We start from the raw sequence: 14,535 nt of genomic DNA, 5'->3' as shown, positions 1-14,535 counted from the left end.
GACCGTGACAAGACGCCCGAGACCACGCGGCTACCCCGAGCGGCTAATTTGATTACCGACCGATCTCTGTCGTGCTCTCTCACTGCAGCAGGCAAACGTAATGAGGTATCTCGAACAGAATGATCTCCTCCATGCCAACCAGTATGGATTCCGGAAACCTTGATCATACAAAATCAGTCTCGCACTTTTTTTTCATGGCGTACGAAGCACATAGGTCAATGCAGTCATGTAGGTGCTGTATCTCTCGATTTCAGAAAAGAATTTAACTCAGTACCACATCAACTCTTATTACGGAAAGTACGGTCCTATGGAGTATCAAGCGATATTTGTGACTGGACTGACGATGGGTTGCTATGGAGGACGCAGAAAGTTATCTTAGATGGAGAGTCGTCGACAGGTGTCTAAGTAACTTCCGGTGTGTCTCAAGGAAGTGTGTTGACATCGTTGCTGTTAATGTTGTATATTAACCACCTTGCGGGCATTATTAATATAAACTCAGACTTTTCGCAGATGATGCAGTTATATGCAGTGAAATACTGCCAGAAAGAAGCTGCATAAATATCCAGTCGAATCTAGATAAGATTTCGAAGTGGTGCAAAGATTGGAAAATTGTTCAAAATGTCCAGAAATCTAAATTCGTGCATTGCACAAATGAAGTAACGTAATATACAAAGACTATAGCCGGTCACGGTGGCCGAGCGGCCCTAGGCGCTTCAGACCGGAACCGCGTGACTACTACGGTCGCAGGTTCGGATTCTGCCTCAGGCATGGATGTGTGTGATGTCCTTAGATTAGTTGGGTTTAAGCAGTTCTAAGTTCTAGGGGACTGATGAACTCAGATGTTAAGTCTCGTAGTCATTTGATTCATTTTTCCTAAGGCTATGACGTAAATGAGATGCCGTTGTAATCGATCAGCTCATAGAAATGGCAGGGTGTAACAATCTGTAGGAATACGGAATGATCAGATATTCTCAATCGCATGTGAATCAGAGGCCAGACTGCGGCTCACTGGCAGAATATTAAGTTCAAAATGCTTCGAATGGCTCTGAGCACTATGGGACTTAACATCTGAGATCATCAGTCCCCTAGAACTTAGAACTACTTAAACCTAACTAACCTAAGGACATCACACACATCCGTGCCCGAGGCAGGATTCGAACCTGCGGCCGTAGCGGTCGTGCGGATCCAGACTGAAGCGCCTAGAACCGCTCGGCCACACAGGCCGGCAGAATACTAGGGAAATGCAATCAATGTACGTACTGAACACTCGTGCGACACATCCTGGAAAATTACTGAAGTGTGCGATACCCATACCAAATAGGACTAGCAGCGGATACTGAACGAATTCGAAAAAGGGCAACATGAATGTGCTCAGGTTTGTTAGATCCGTGCGAAAACGTCGCGAAGATGCTGAAAGAACATAAATGGCAAACCATGAAGACAGGCGCAAACTATTCCGTGAAAAACAATTAGGAGATCTCAAGAATCTGGAAATACGTTACAACCCCCTACCTATAATTCACGTAGAGACTCCCGTAGAGACGGCATACTCAGGATTAGAGTAGCTACAACTCGCACAGAGCTCTTTAAACAATCATTCTTCCCTCGCTCCTTACGTGACTGGAAATGGAAGAAGCATTAGCAACTGGTAGACTATCCTTTCCAATATGAATCCATGCTCTTGACAATGCGTCATTTTCCTCTTTGCCATGTGAAGGAATGACAAGTAAAGCGTCACTGTGTTATCTTTGGGTAAATTTCAACTAAGTTTGGTACACTCAAGACTTTCTACATTGAAATCTGGATACTATTGTACTAGGACACTCCTACAGGGGTGGTAGATGAGGAGGGGGGCGGGTGAGGGGGAGGGGTTATTAGAGGATGGAACGGAACGTGATATCTATTAAGCTCTGTAACGTGTGGGGAATTTAAATGGCACTTAGAACATGTATTGTCTCCTATCTGGGCCCGAAAAAAAATGCTGTGAAGTTAAGGCACCCCTAAAATTAACTGAGAATGCTGATGACGCTAGGTTGGGCACTGGATGACATGTAAATAAAATCCATAATAATCTGTATTATTATGTAATACATTCTTTAAAGTCTTGATAGGCTTCCTAATGAGACTCCCAAAGACATATACATTGTAAATTATAAATTTTTGTCTGAAATTAATTTTGCAGTGTATTTTTAAAAGATTCCACTTTACAAAAAAAAATGTGCGTGAAAACTTATGGGACTTAACTGTTAAGGCCATCAGTCCCTAAGCTTACACACTACTTAACCTAAAGTATTCTAAGGACAAACACACACACACACACACACACACACACACACACACACACACATCCGGCCGGGGTGGTCGAGCGGCTCTAGGCGCTACAGTCTGGAACCGCGTGACCGCTATGGTCGCAGGTTCGAATCCTGCCTCGGCCATGGATGTGTGTGACGTCCTTCCGTTAGTTAGGTTTAAGTAGTTCTAAGTTCTAGGGGACTGATCAGCTCAGAAGATAAGTCCCATAGTGCTCAGAGCCATTTGAATCATTTTGAACACACACCCATGCCCGAGGGAGGACTCGAACCTCCGCCGGGACCAGCCGCACAGTCCACGAGTGCAGCGCCTTAGACCGCTCGTCCACTTTATAGTTCGTACACAGTATTTTTGATTATTTTTCCGGCCTTTTATAAGTTTGAGTAAGTAAGCAATTGGGCAACGCCGCTTAATGAGTTAGGAAATAAATAGCAGAGCCTTCAATATGAGCTGCACAAGATCACTTCAGAGCTAATAAAATTATGTTTCACGTTATCATGTCTCATATATATGCTATTGACAACGTACCAGGCCATTACTTCCATATGTTTTAAGATTCTACGACAAATTGATGACAGACATAGGACGGCAGTCTCTTGGATGACTTCTGCTTCCCTTCCTGTAGACACATGTGGTTCCTTACAACTACTTGGCACGATCTTTTGTTCGAGGGATGTACGGCAGATTATAGTTAAAACAGGTGCTAGCCCATCCGCAAATCAGTATAGAACTTGATAAGGATACCTTCGGGTCCTGGAGCTTAGTTTCATTTTAACGATTTCAGATGTTTTTCAAAGCCACTGACACTAATATCTATTTCATTCATCTTTTTAGTGGTGCGAAAATTAAATTGGGGTAATACTCCTGGCTTTTCTCCCCCCCCCCCCCCCCAATTATAGTTCGTGTGTCATTCATGAGTGGTTGGACCCTAACTCTGATATCATTAAGGGTAATTCCATACGGTGAGACACCGATAAAATACTGTGCGGCTGGTCCTGGGGGTGGGGGGGGGGGGGGGTTCGAGTCCTGCCTCGGGCATGGGTGTGTGTGTTTGTCCTTAGGATAATTTATGTTAAGTAGTGTGTAAGCTTAGGGACTGATGACCTTAGCAGTTAAGTCCCATAAGATTTCACACACATTTGATTTGAACCGATAAAATGCTAATAAATCGACCTAATGCTTACAAGAGCAGTAGTTCAGCCTATGACATCCTGGACACGAAACAATAAAATAGCTCATCATACAATGCAATTTCAATATTTATAATTGTAATATTTTTAGCAACACTGGGGTCGCGAGTAACTGCTCGGTATGCGAGTGCGGTGGCCGGACACTTCTTACGAATGGCCTTTATGCCGCATGTCTCTGGGAGCTGACTACCAACATTGCTTTTCGTCCTTTATCTTTATATTAGAAAGTTGTAAATCAGTCTTCAGTTCCTCTAAATTGCTGTCGATCGTCTTTTAAATGCCGTCTAATAATTTCATACCATCACCAAATCTCACTCAATTTTCCTTCCTCACACTGGAATTTTTCCTCCTGGGTAAAGACTTATCGCAACTATTTCTTCTAAATTGATATTTAATAAGTTTGGTGACAGACAGCAGACATGCCTCTCATACCGACCGGTTTCACTGTAGAAAATTTTTATTTGGATGTTAAATTTACATTCATGTATCTTACAACGTTTGTTGCACCTTTGCTCACCGAAAATTTTCCTTGCTTCATGTGACGCATGCTGCATACATCATTGAATTACGTTCATGCTTTTAACATAACTAACTACAAACATTCCCACAAAATTTCCGAATATCGTCATTCTTGAACCCTGGCGCAAAGGACAAATTGATATGGTTCAGGTTACAGTACAGTTCTTCTCGAAATTCATGTTGAGTGTTTCCTGATTTCAGCATACATGACAGGCCTGAAATGCGCATCGTTCTGAGATAAGATACAGCTTATACACCGTGACTTAGTCATAGGTTCTGTTGTTAAAAAAATGGCTCTGAGCACTATGGGACTTAACTTCTGAGGTCATCAGTCCCCTAGAACTTAGAACTAATTAAACCTAACTAACCTAAGGACACCACACATATCAATGCCCGAGTCAGGATACGAACCTGCGACCGTAGCGATCCTGCGGTTCCAGACTGTAGCGCCTAGAACCGCACGGCCACCCCGGCCGGCTCTGTTGTTGAAGGTCAAGGTTCGTTAAATAAATAATGTAACACATTTCTTCTTTCAGCCAGTTTCGGTTGAAAAGAATGCGGAACTTGTTGTGGGACACCGTGAAATATTTCTGCCTCAACTTCTATAGTTTCATGACGTTTCGATTGGAGACGGCGCTACACGTAGCCTTCAAAATTGGATCTGTAACGGATGTGGAAAACCAGAGCGTTGCAGATGTAGATAGAGGCGCTTGCAGAATATCTACGGAGACGTGGCAGTAAAGGAAAAGCCCGGCGAGTCGATGGACGAAACATCTGTCACCATAGCAACAACGTAGCACAAACCTGTCCGATGTCCCACATAACGCCCGACCGCACACAGCTGTGACTCCTGCACAGCTGTAACCTGCTGACACTCTCATTCGAGGTGACCGACGGATCAGAATCAAACACCTCGCTGCTCAGCTGGACGTCTGCGTTGGTTGTGCTGAAACGCTCTTCCACGAGTTGTGGTACTCAAAGGTGTGAGCCTGCTGGGTTCCTTGCCACCTAACAGAATACTATAAAGAGCAATTCCCAATGACAGATGCACTCCGCAGAAAGCAGCACGTGAATGAGGGCGAGGTTACTGATGCACTACGACATTAGCTCAGACATCGACCAGTAGACTGATACCATGCGAACATACAGGCCCTCCCCGTAAAGTGGCGTAAATCATCGCATTAAACGAAGATTATGTTGAAAAATAGGGTCTTGTAGCCAGAAGAGTGGACAATATACGGTGTATTGCAATCCTGAGTAATACCAACCTGCTTCCATAAAAAATGTGTTGCATTATTTGTTGAAAAACTTTCGTACATTCCCCTGTGTTTCTGCTGTCTTTTTGCTAATAACGTCCCTCTACCTGAAGATGGTGCTCCCATGTGAGCGGTGGCAGAACTACGTGGATAGTGGCAGAACCACTGTGCAATGGGGACGGCGCGGATTGTGACAGGGATGTCTCTGAACAATCAATCCGATTGGCGCACATGCTCACATGGCTCTGTGGGAATAGTGTCCCGGACATAACGTACCTCAAACCAGTTTTAAAATTTAGCTTAAGCTAAAATCCAACATTACAGGGTGTGATTCAAAAGTTTCAATACTTAACTCAGAAATAGAAATTTATTGGACATTTTAGTACAGTGGACTAACATTTTTCAAAATATGATCCTTCACCACCAACACAGCGCTGCCAGTGCGTCTTCCACTGTTTTTAGCCCTCCTGGAAGGTCTCGTGCGTCATGCTGTCAAGGGCTCTCGTCGAAGCCTGCTGGATGGCGTCGATGGAGTCGAATTGCTTCCCTCTTAGGCCTGTCTTGATTCGGGGGTAGAGGAAAAAGTCACTTGGAACCAAGTCGGGGCTGTAGAGTGGCTGCGGCAGTGTTGTCACGTTGAACTTGACCAAAACTTCGGCGGCGGCGCGAGACGTGTGCGCGGGAGCCGTGTCGTGGTGGAGAACCCCATCGCCCTTCATCGCCGGACGGACGCGGCGAACTCGATCCCTCAATAGCCGGAGCACTCACACTAAGACGACGGTCATTGTTTAAAAGTTCCCGCGTCCTCTCCACATTTTGATCCGTTGGGCTTGAGGATGGCCTCCCCAGAGCGGTCGTCGTCGTCGTCGACATTCCCACGGCCATCTTCGAAACGTTTGTGCCATATGAAAACCATTGCACGATACGTGGCTTCTTCCTCTTGAATCATACCGAGAGTCTCCGTGGCGGTTTTGATCAGTCGCACGCAAAACCTAATCGCATATCGCTGCTCCAAGTGCTGCTCCATTTCCGCCTCTCCCACTTTTAGACCGAGGTCAATGACAAGCACTCACGCTGCAAACGATGTGCACTCTCCAGGGTTACGGAGGCAACTGCCGCAGCGTCAGTTCGTTCCCTGAGACCCCGCGCTACTTCCCCCACACGGCCGAACCGGTCTGCACGCGCTCTATTACTCAGAAGTGAATCAGTCTAAAAATTTCTGAAGCACACCTTGTATGTATGACACTTCATTTCAAGACTTTCACTTCAAGAGTTTCATAAGTGAAGCCAGAAACTGTTTAATACGGGTGATTCAAAATCAGTATAGTGCTTTCGAGAATTTTTACCATTTGTTACATTCATCTTACAATTATAAATGCACATCATTTGAAAGAGCAACTAAAACAGTTTTGTTTGTATACTTGTGCGTAAAAGTAAGGGTATGGGACTACCAAAAGTATGTAAAGAACGTTTTTTGAGCGACTAAGTCCTTCACGCGTAGTCCCAAGAAATCTGTTCCGAAGGCCAGTCGTGATTTAGCAGTTCTAGTAACGTCTATTGTGTGGAGACTTTTAAGGAGACACTACTAAGACCTTATCGTTTGCAGTTGTTACAAGCTAACTTTGCAAGCGAAATTTTGGTAAATATTTTCTGGTTTGTGTCGTCTTCAGTGATGAATCGACATTTCAGCTACATGGAAATGTCAACACACACGATGTACGCATCTCGGGATCAGTAAATCATCATGAGATGGTGCAGTTACAACGAGACTCCCTTAAATTTAATGTTCTATTGTTCCGTATCCTGACGGAAACTTTATGGGCCTTTCTTTTACAGTGAAGCAACTCTAACTGGTGCTTTTCATCTTGATGCGCTAGAACAGCGGCTCTTTCATCAATTGGAAGACGCTGCACCACTGAACTTTATTTGGCATCAAGATGGGACACCGTCTCCTTGGTACAGCTCAGTACGCGATTGGTTAAGCGACATTGTACCCGACCGCTGGATTGGCCGGAAGGGGCCAGATGAGAGAGATTGTTGTGCATGCTCCACGGTCATACGAGATCTGACGCCATGCGACTTTTACCTTTAAGGATTCGTATAGGATCATATTTACATGCCTCCGCTACTAGCTGATTTACCCGTCTTTAGAAACAGCATTGTTGAAAAAGTTATTCCAGACACACCGATGACGGTTCGGGAAAAACTCGCCAATCAACCCGATGCATTACGAATGATGCTCACTTTGAATACTTGTAATAAAAACTGAGATGCGCTTTCATTTGATGCATTATAATTGTAAGTTGAATGTATTAAATGCTACAAAGCCTTAAAACCCGTATATTGATTTTGAAACACACTGAACTTGACTGTCTCGCGCGCTATTGCCATTACGTAATCCAAATTTTCTGAATAAAATCTTTATTCTGGTAGCCCGGCCCGGCGACTCTGAAAGTCCGACGGTGAGCGTGGAACAGGGCCTTGGTCGCTAGACGGAGCTTCTAAATATGCGAGCGCTAGCGTAACCAGCCACGGCGAGGCAAACCATTCTGCCGGCCAATTGGAGATCGCGGTCGCCCTGTAAATTCTGCTTCGCAGAGACGTAGAAGTCAGTCTTGTATTCGCTTTGCTATCGTCTCGTTGTAACGCATCATTCGTTCTTGGTCTGTGCCGTTCGCTGCGTCTCAGGCTCTCTCTTCCTCCCTCCCCCACCCCCCCTCTCTCTCCTTTCCCTGATCACTCGTTGAATTTTGCTTGTCTCTATTGTCAATGGCTCTGAGCACTATGGGACTCAACTGCTGAGGCCATTAGTCCCCTAGAACTTAGAACTAGTTAAGCCTAACTAACATAAGGACATCACAAACATCCATGCCCGAGGCAGGATTCGAACCTGCGACCGTAGCGGTCTTGCGGTTCCAGACTGCAGCGCCTTTAACCGCACGGCCACTTCGGCCAGCTCTCTATTGTCGTCCGGGCCGCTATGGACGAGCGGTTCTAGGCGCTTCAGTCTGGAAACGCGCTGTTCCTACGGTCGCAGGTTCGAATCCTGCCTCGGGTATGAATGTCTGTGATGTCCTGAGGTTATTTAGGTTTAAGTTCAAAAATGGTTCAAATGGCTCTGAGCACTATGGGACTCAACTGCTGTGGTCTTAAGTCCTCTAGAACTTAGAACTACTTAAACCTAACTAACCTAAGGACATCACACACATCCATGCCCGAGGCAGGATTCGAACCTGCGACCGTAGCAGTCGCACGGTTCCGGACTGCGCGCCTAGAACCGCGAGACCACCGCGGCCGGCTAGGTTTAAGTAGTTCTAAGTTTACGGGACTGTTGATCTCAGATGTTAATTTCCATAGTGCTTAGAGCCATTTGAACCATTTGTATTGTCGTTGCCACTAGTCTGCTTATCGTTGTGGTCTTTTCTGATCCCAATCGGCAAACGTCCGTGAAGGTCTTCCGACCAGTTGGTTCAACCTCATCTGATTTCTTTCTGGTCTTTCCTGATATTTGGTCGAATCTCGGTAGCAGTATTAAGAGTTTCAAGAAATTGGGTTTTCTGTTCAACACGAAGAGTCAAAACTGTAATACAAACATATACACCATCTGATCGAAAGCATCTGGACAACAATTAGTGGACATTAATATGGGGTGTGTCCACCATTCACCTTTATAACGGTTTGAAATCTGCTGGGGACAGTTTCAGTGAGGTGTCTGAATGTCTGTGGAGGAATGGCAGACCATTATTCTTCAAAACCCGAAATCGTAGAAGGTAGCGATGTTTAGCCTTGGGGTCTGGAGCAAAATCGACGCTAACTTATCCCAAAGGTGTTCCATTGGGTACAGATCGAGGACCTGGGCAGGCAGTCCATTTGAGGAATGTTATTGTCCACATAAAATTGTCTGACAGGTGCGTTGTCATGCTGATACAGTCCGTCTCCACTCAGAACACAATGACACCTCCCCCACGAAATGCGCCCCCATACCGTAACACAACGTCCTCCGTAGTTCACTGTTGACACTACACATGATGGCTTCGAACGTTGTCTGGGTATTCTCCAACGCCAAAACATTCCAACCCTTTACAGCCGCCCTCTGGAATGCTCAACTGTCCCTGTCCGTCAGTACGTGAGGTCTGTTTGGTCTTTTTTTTTATTTTTGGTGGATCCTTCTCGTTTCCAGTTCCCAGTCACATCACCAAGAGTCGACTTTGGCTTTAGAACGGGTAAAATTTGCCTGATAAATTTGTTATTCAGGTTGGACTCAACGGGTAGTCCACATTCGAAGTCAGTGAGCTCTCCTGATCGACCCATTCTTGTGCTATTTTCTTCGTTATTGATAATACTCATCGCCTTCTTTTAGCTTGCGTATTCAGTCCTTTTGAAGTCCAGTGGAAAATTCTGCTTTATATGTAGGCGTCCGGAAACGTATGAGAAATAGTATATTCGTACATACTTTATTTTGATTCTGTGTGTTGCATATTTCTAGTGATGACGACTTTCTGTTGTTCTTGTACACAAAATGGGAAACATCCAATGTTTTTTAATGAAGAGTAGAAAGGTAGGTCTGCTGTTTTCTTTCGTAAATATAATCGTACTGTTTTTGTGATAGTGAGATTGGAACGGGTGCTGCTTGAAGTAAGATAATGTTAAGGCACACGTTTCCTCCTAAATTCCTAGACAGTCGTATAGAGGCTGAGTGTCGTGTCACACTCCTAGATATTAGACGCTTGTTACCATCCCAGTGATTTATCAGCAGTAACATAACCGAAAACTAATGCTTCTTTCCTGCTACTTGTGGATAATAAGATACAGTTACTATTTTCAATGAGGATCAAAAGCCAGTCCCCGCAAAGAACGTCAACCCTCTTCAGGACTTCTTACGTTTCGTTGCAGTTTTCTGGTGTCTCAGCTATTCTATTCACAGCAGTATTGCTCACAACTAGGTTCAAAATGGCTCTGAGCACTATGGAAGGTCATCAGTCCCCCGTACTTAGAACTAAGTAAACTTAACTAACCTAAGGACATCACACACATCCATATCCGAGGCAGGATTCGAACCTGCGACCGTAGCAGCCACGTGGTTCCTGACTGAAGCGCCTAGAACCGCTTGGACACTGCGGCCGGCCCTCACAACTAGGCACATGGACCTTCTCACGATAGCCATATGGACATTTATACATACAGAGAGAGAACAATAACGGCCCAATAACGCTCCTTTGGATACTTACGATGTTGCTTGTTCATCAAACGGTCTTGCCTTGTTCAGCACGAATTGTTGAGTTCTATCTGCTTGGAAGTTGTATTGCAAGACAAAGAATGCCTAATCTAATAATGAGTTTGTAGTTATAGCTGACGACATCGGCAGTTGTGCGACATTGAATCTACTGCGGTGGATAATCGACGATAATTCAAAACTACCGACTGGAACGACTTACATGCTGATGCTAAAATACCAATGATGATGAGAACAGGCTTCTCCGTGAATGTTTTGGAGAAAGACACGAAGCGTCATTGCCCTTACAAATATCTTCATAGCTACTTTTCACTACATTTTTGTAAGGAACAGGTGACACGCCCCAGGGATTGAAAATTCCTCACGTTATCGTACAGCATTGCCGCGAAATTCCGGTTCTGAATACCGTCATTACGAACTGTCGCAAATCCATTCTCGACTATCTGAGAAATTACGACAATATTGCTTTAGACACATTGGTAAACCAACTAAGAATTATTTCAGGGATTTCCTTTTGACCTAGTGATAAACTTTAATTACCTTAAATACATTAAAAATATGAAAATATTCAGAGAGTTAAGGTTTCTCCTTTTACCCTGCACAACCTTCTGAGATAAGCATCATTATAATTTGCCCAGTAATTAGTCCAACTCACAATTTTGTGATTCGTTATCACAGTTATTATTCGGGAAGTATTTTGAAATAATGTAACTGTTTTCTTTTTTACTTCATCTTCGTAGAGTGTGTGTGTGTGTGTGTGTGTGTGTGAGAGAGAGAGAGAGAGAGAGAGAGAGAGAGAGAGAGAGAGAGAAAGAAAGAGAGATCGGGAAAAAGAGAGAGAGAGAGAGAGAGAGAGAGAGAGAGAGAGAGAGAGAGAGAGAGAGCCGCGAGTACATTGGGTATTTGGGTTTTACGCCGTCAGCGTTGATAGATTTCATTATGTTTCTTGCCTAATAGACAACTTGGATGTGGACATATCGAGCCAATTCAACCAAACTTGAATGACATAAGACTTTATCTATGTGAGAAAACTCCGTAGAGTAAGACAGCCATAATAGCTGCAATGGTCGTAAGGACATGATCTGCTAAAATAATTGAGAACGGCTGACTTTAGAATTGAATCTATAGTTTTCCATACATGTAGACCTGTAAGTGGCAGCGGTGATATAGACTGATGAGTAAAGATGGCTGTGTGGTACGTGTGGAATCATAATGTGGAACGCATGAAGCAAAGTGAAGCAGACTTCATACGAGTACAAACATCAACTACTTTCTGGAAATGTAGGCATGTGGTACACAACTTAAAGTACGGAAGGAGGTGAGATTCCCAAATGTGTATCTTTTAAAATGTAGTTGCTGACTACTCCCTTTACGAATGGTAGTCATAAAGTTGGAGTTATCACCCAGGAAGAAAAGTTACGTAATTAGTTCTAGTTTGAAGGTGCATTTCTGCAGTCCTCGTAGATCGTAAAATCCCGGGGCAGAGTACCGTAGCACGGCACTAGAGGAGATACAATGAAATGGCTCAACAACACTCATATGCACTTTATCAGTAGACTGCACCATTTTGTTATTGAATCCCTTACGGTATGCTGTTGTCATTCGGTGCAAGGGTTCCATGACTATACATTTACGCATGACCACAAATACAAAATGTTGCGCATTGCCGCCGTGGCTATATTATTTCGTAAATTGTCTCCACAGATAACATACTTCGTCATCCCTTACTTCGCACAGTAAACATAAACACTCCAGTAAGAGAACTTCGTGGAATATATAAATTACAGTGGAACAGTTTCTTGTGTTCTACTTACAGAAAACAGAAAATGCTTCCCACACATACCACGATGATAAAAACCTAATGATTTCATGCTCAGCTACTATGACAAATCCACGATATGTAACTGAACAAACACACAGCTTGACTGTACTTCACACTGAAGATAAGGGAAGAACTTAAGTTACAGCAACTATAAGTACTGTTACACAGAGAGAAACTTTCTGAAAACATGTTAAAGGACAAACAAAGTTTAGTAACCACTATTCTATCAGCAAACTGAGAAATTTGTTTCCACAAATGAGTAATTATTTAACAGTTACAACCATTTTACAACGTACAGTCAAGTTCGATATCTGCAAAAAATTTCGTTTTTCGAGTAACATCTGGATATAAATAACAATGTTATGTCGTTATATCAGCTTAGAAATAACAATGTGTGTATATATTTAAAAATGTAGCATCTTCACATTCTTGTACTCGTTGACTTCTTTAAATATTTTCCAAATGTACTGTGAAACTAACAACGATTTTTAAATATGTTCACACATGTTGCACATAAAAACTATATAACCACTGCTGGTAGCAGTAATTTCCATATTCGTCTTAGTTTTGTAAAACTTGTAGCTCTATTGGAAATGGAAATGCCGTGTGGCTAGGGCCTCCCGTCGGGTAGACCGTTCGCCTGGTGCAAGTCCTTCGAGTTGACGCCACTTCGGCGACTTGCGTGTCGATTGGGGTGAAATGATGGTGATAAGGACAACACAACACCCAGTCCCTGAGCGGAGAAAATCTCCGACCCTGCCGGGAATCCAACCCAGGCCGTTAGGATTCACATTCTGTCACGCTGACCACTCAGCTGCCAAGGGCGGACGTAGCTCCATTGCAACACAGTATGTCAACTTGTAGTACACCCTGGAAAAAAAACCAACACACTTCGAAGGAATTATCTAAATGGGACGGAAACTGGTGGATGTGATGCAGTGCACTGAAAAAAAAAAAGATTGGGTGATTTATTCTAGACAATGAGCGTCACAAAATGAGAAATTCAATAACGTGTTAATCCATCTTTGGCCGTTACGCACGCAGTTATTCGGATTCGCACTGACTGACAGATTTGTTGGATGGCCTCCTGAGGGATTCTGTCCAAACACTGCGTTAGATCGCCAAAATCCCTATCTAGTAGGAGGGCTCTGCCCGTAACGCTCCAAACGTTCTCAATTAGGAGGAGAGATCCGGCTATCCTGCTGGCCTAAGTAGGGTTTGGCAAGAATGAAGACAAGCAGCAAAATCTCTCGCCGTGTGCGAGTGGGCATTATGTTGCTGAAATGTAAGCTCCGAATGGCTTGCCATGAAGGGATACAAAAGCAGGTGTAGAATGTCGCCGACGTACCGCTGTGCCGTAAGGGATCCTAGTGTGAAAAAAAAAAAAAATGGAGCCCCAGACCATCACTCCTGGTTGTCAGGCCGTATGGCGGACGACAGTCGTATTCGTATCCACTGCTTTACGGGCCTCGAATCTCATTGACTGAAGTAGAATTTTCATTATTGATCAGTCCCACTTCGAAATGAGTCCGATGGCCTACCATGGCCAGCAAGGTCAGTGGAACTATCCCCGAATGAGAAAAGCACTCCTTCAGGCCACAAATGGCCCCGTGTCATCCTCAGATGAGGATGCGGATAGGAGGGTCGTGTGGTCAGCACACCGCTCTCCCAGTTGTTATGATGGTTTTCTTTGACCGGAACCTCTACTATTCAGTCGAGTAGCTCCTCAATTGGCATCACGAGGCTGAGTGCACCCCGAAAAATGGCAACAGTGCATGGCAGCCCGGACGGTCACCCATCCAAGTGCCGGCCACGCCCAACAGCGCTTAACATCGGTGATCTGACGGGAACCGGTGTATCCACTGCGGCAAGCCCGTTGCCCCCCGAATGAGAACGTTGCGAATATTATGGGCATAGCAAGCCAATCACCTTGGGGCTTTGACGTTCTAACTTGCCAGTAGGTCAGAATTTGGGTATTCATGATCTCTCAAGACGATATCCAATAACTCTGTCAATCAATGAGCAGCCGAATAAGTGCGTGCTTAGGGGCCAAAGAGGGATCAACATGTGGCTGACTTGCTCAATTTTTGTAGCTCTTTCTCTCGAATAAATCATCCAATTTTTCCGAAATTCTAATTATTTGTTTGTCTACACACCTACATCACATATACCGCTTCCATCGCATTCGGAGAACTTCTTCTTGGT

The 14,535-nt window shown here is 44.2% G+C and overlaps 1 pseudogene; it reads right to left on the bottom strand.

Moving 5' to 3' along the window:
* Nucleotides 1-14,093: 14,093 nt before the first annotated feature.
* Nucleotides 14,094-14,211, bottom strand: LOC124790788 (annotated as a pseudogene).
* Nucleotides 14,212-14,535: the final 324 nt, after the last annotated feature.

Source organism: Schistocerca piceifrons, chromosome 3 (genome assembly GCF_021461385.2).
Source record: "Schistocerca piceifrons isolate TAMUIC-IGC-003096 chromosome 3, iqSchPice1.1, whole genome shotgun sequence".
Classification (NCBI taxonomy): Eukaryota; Metazoa; Arthropoda; class Insecta; order Orthoptera; family Acrididae; genus Schistocerca; species Schistocerca piceifrons.
This window is presented reverse-complemented; position numbering and strand designations above follow the sequence as displayed.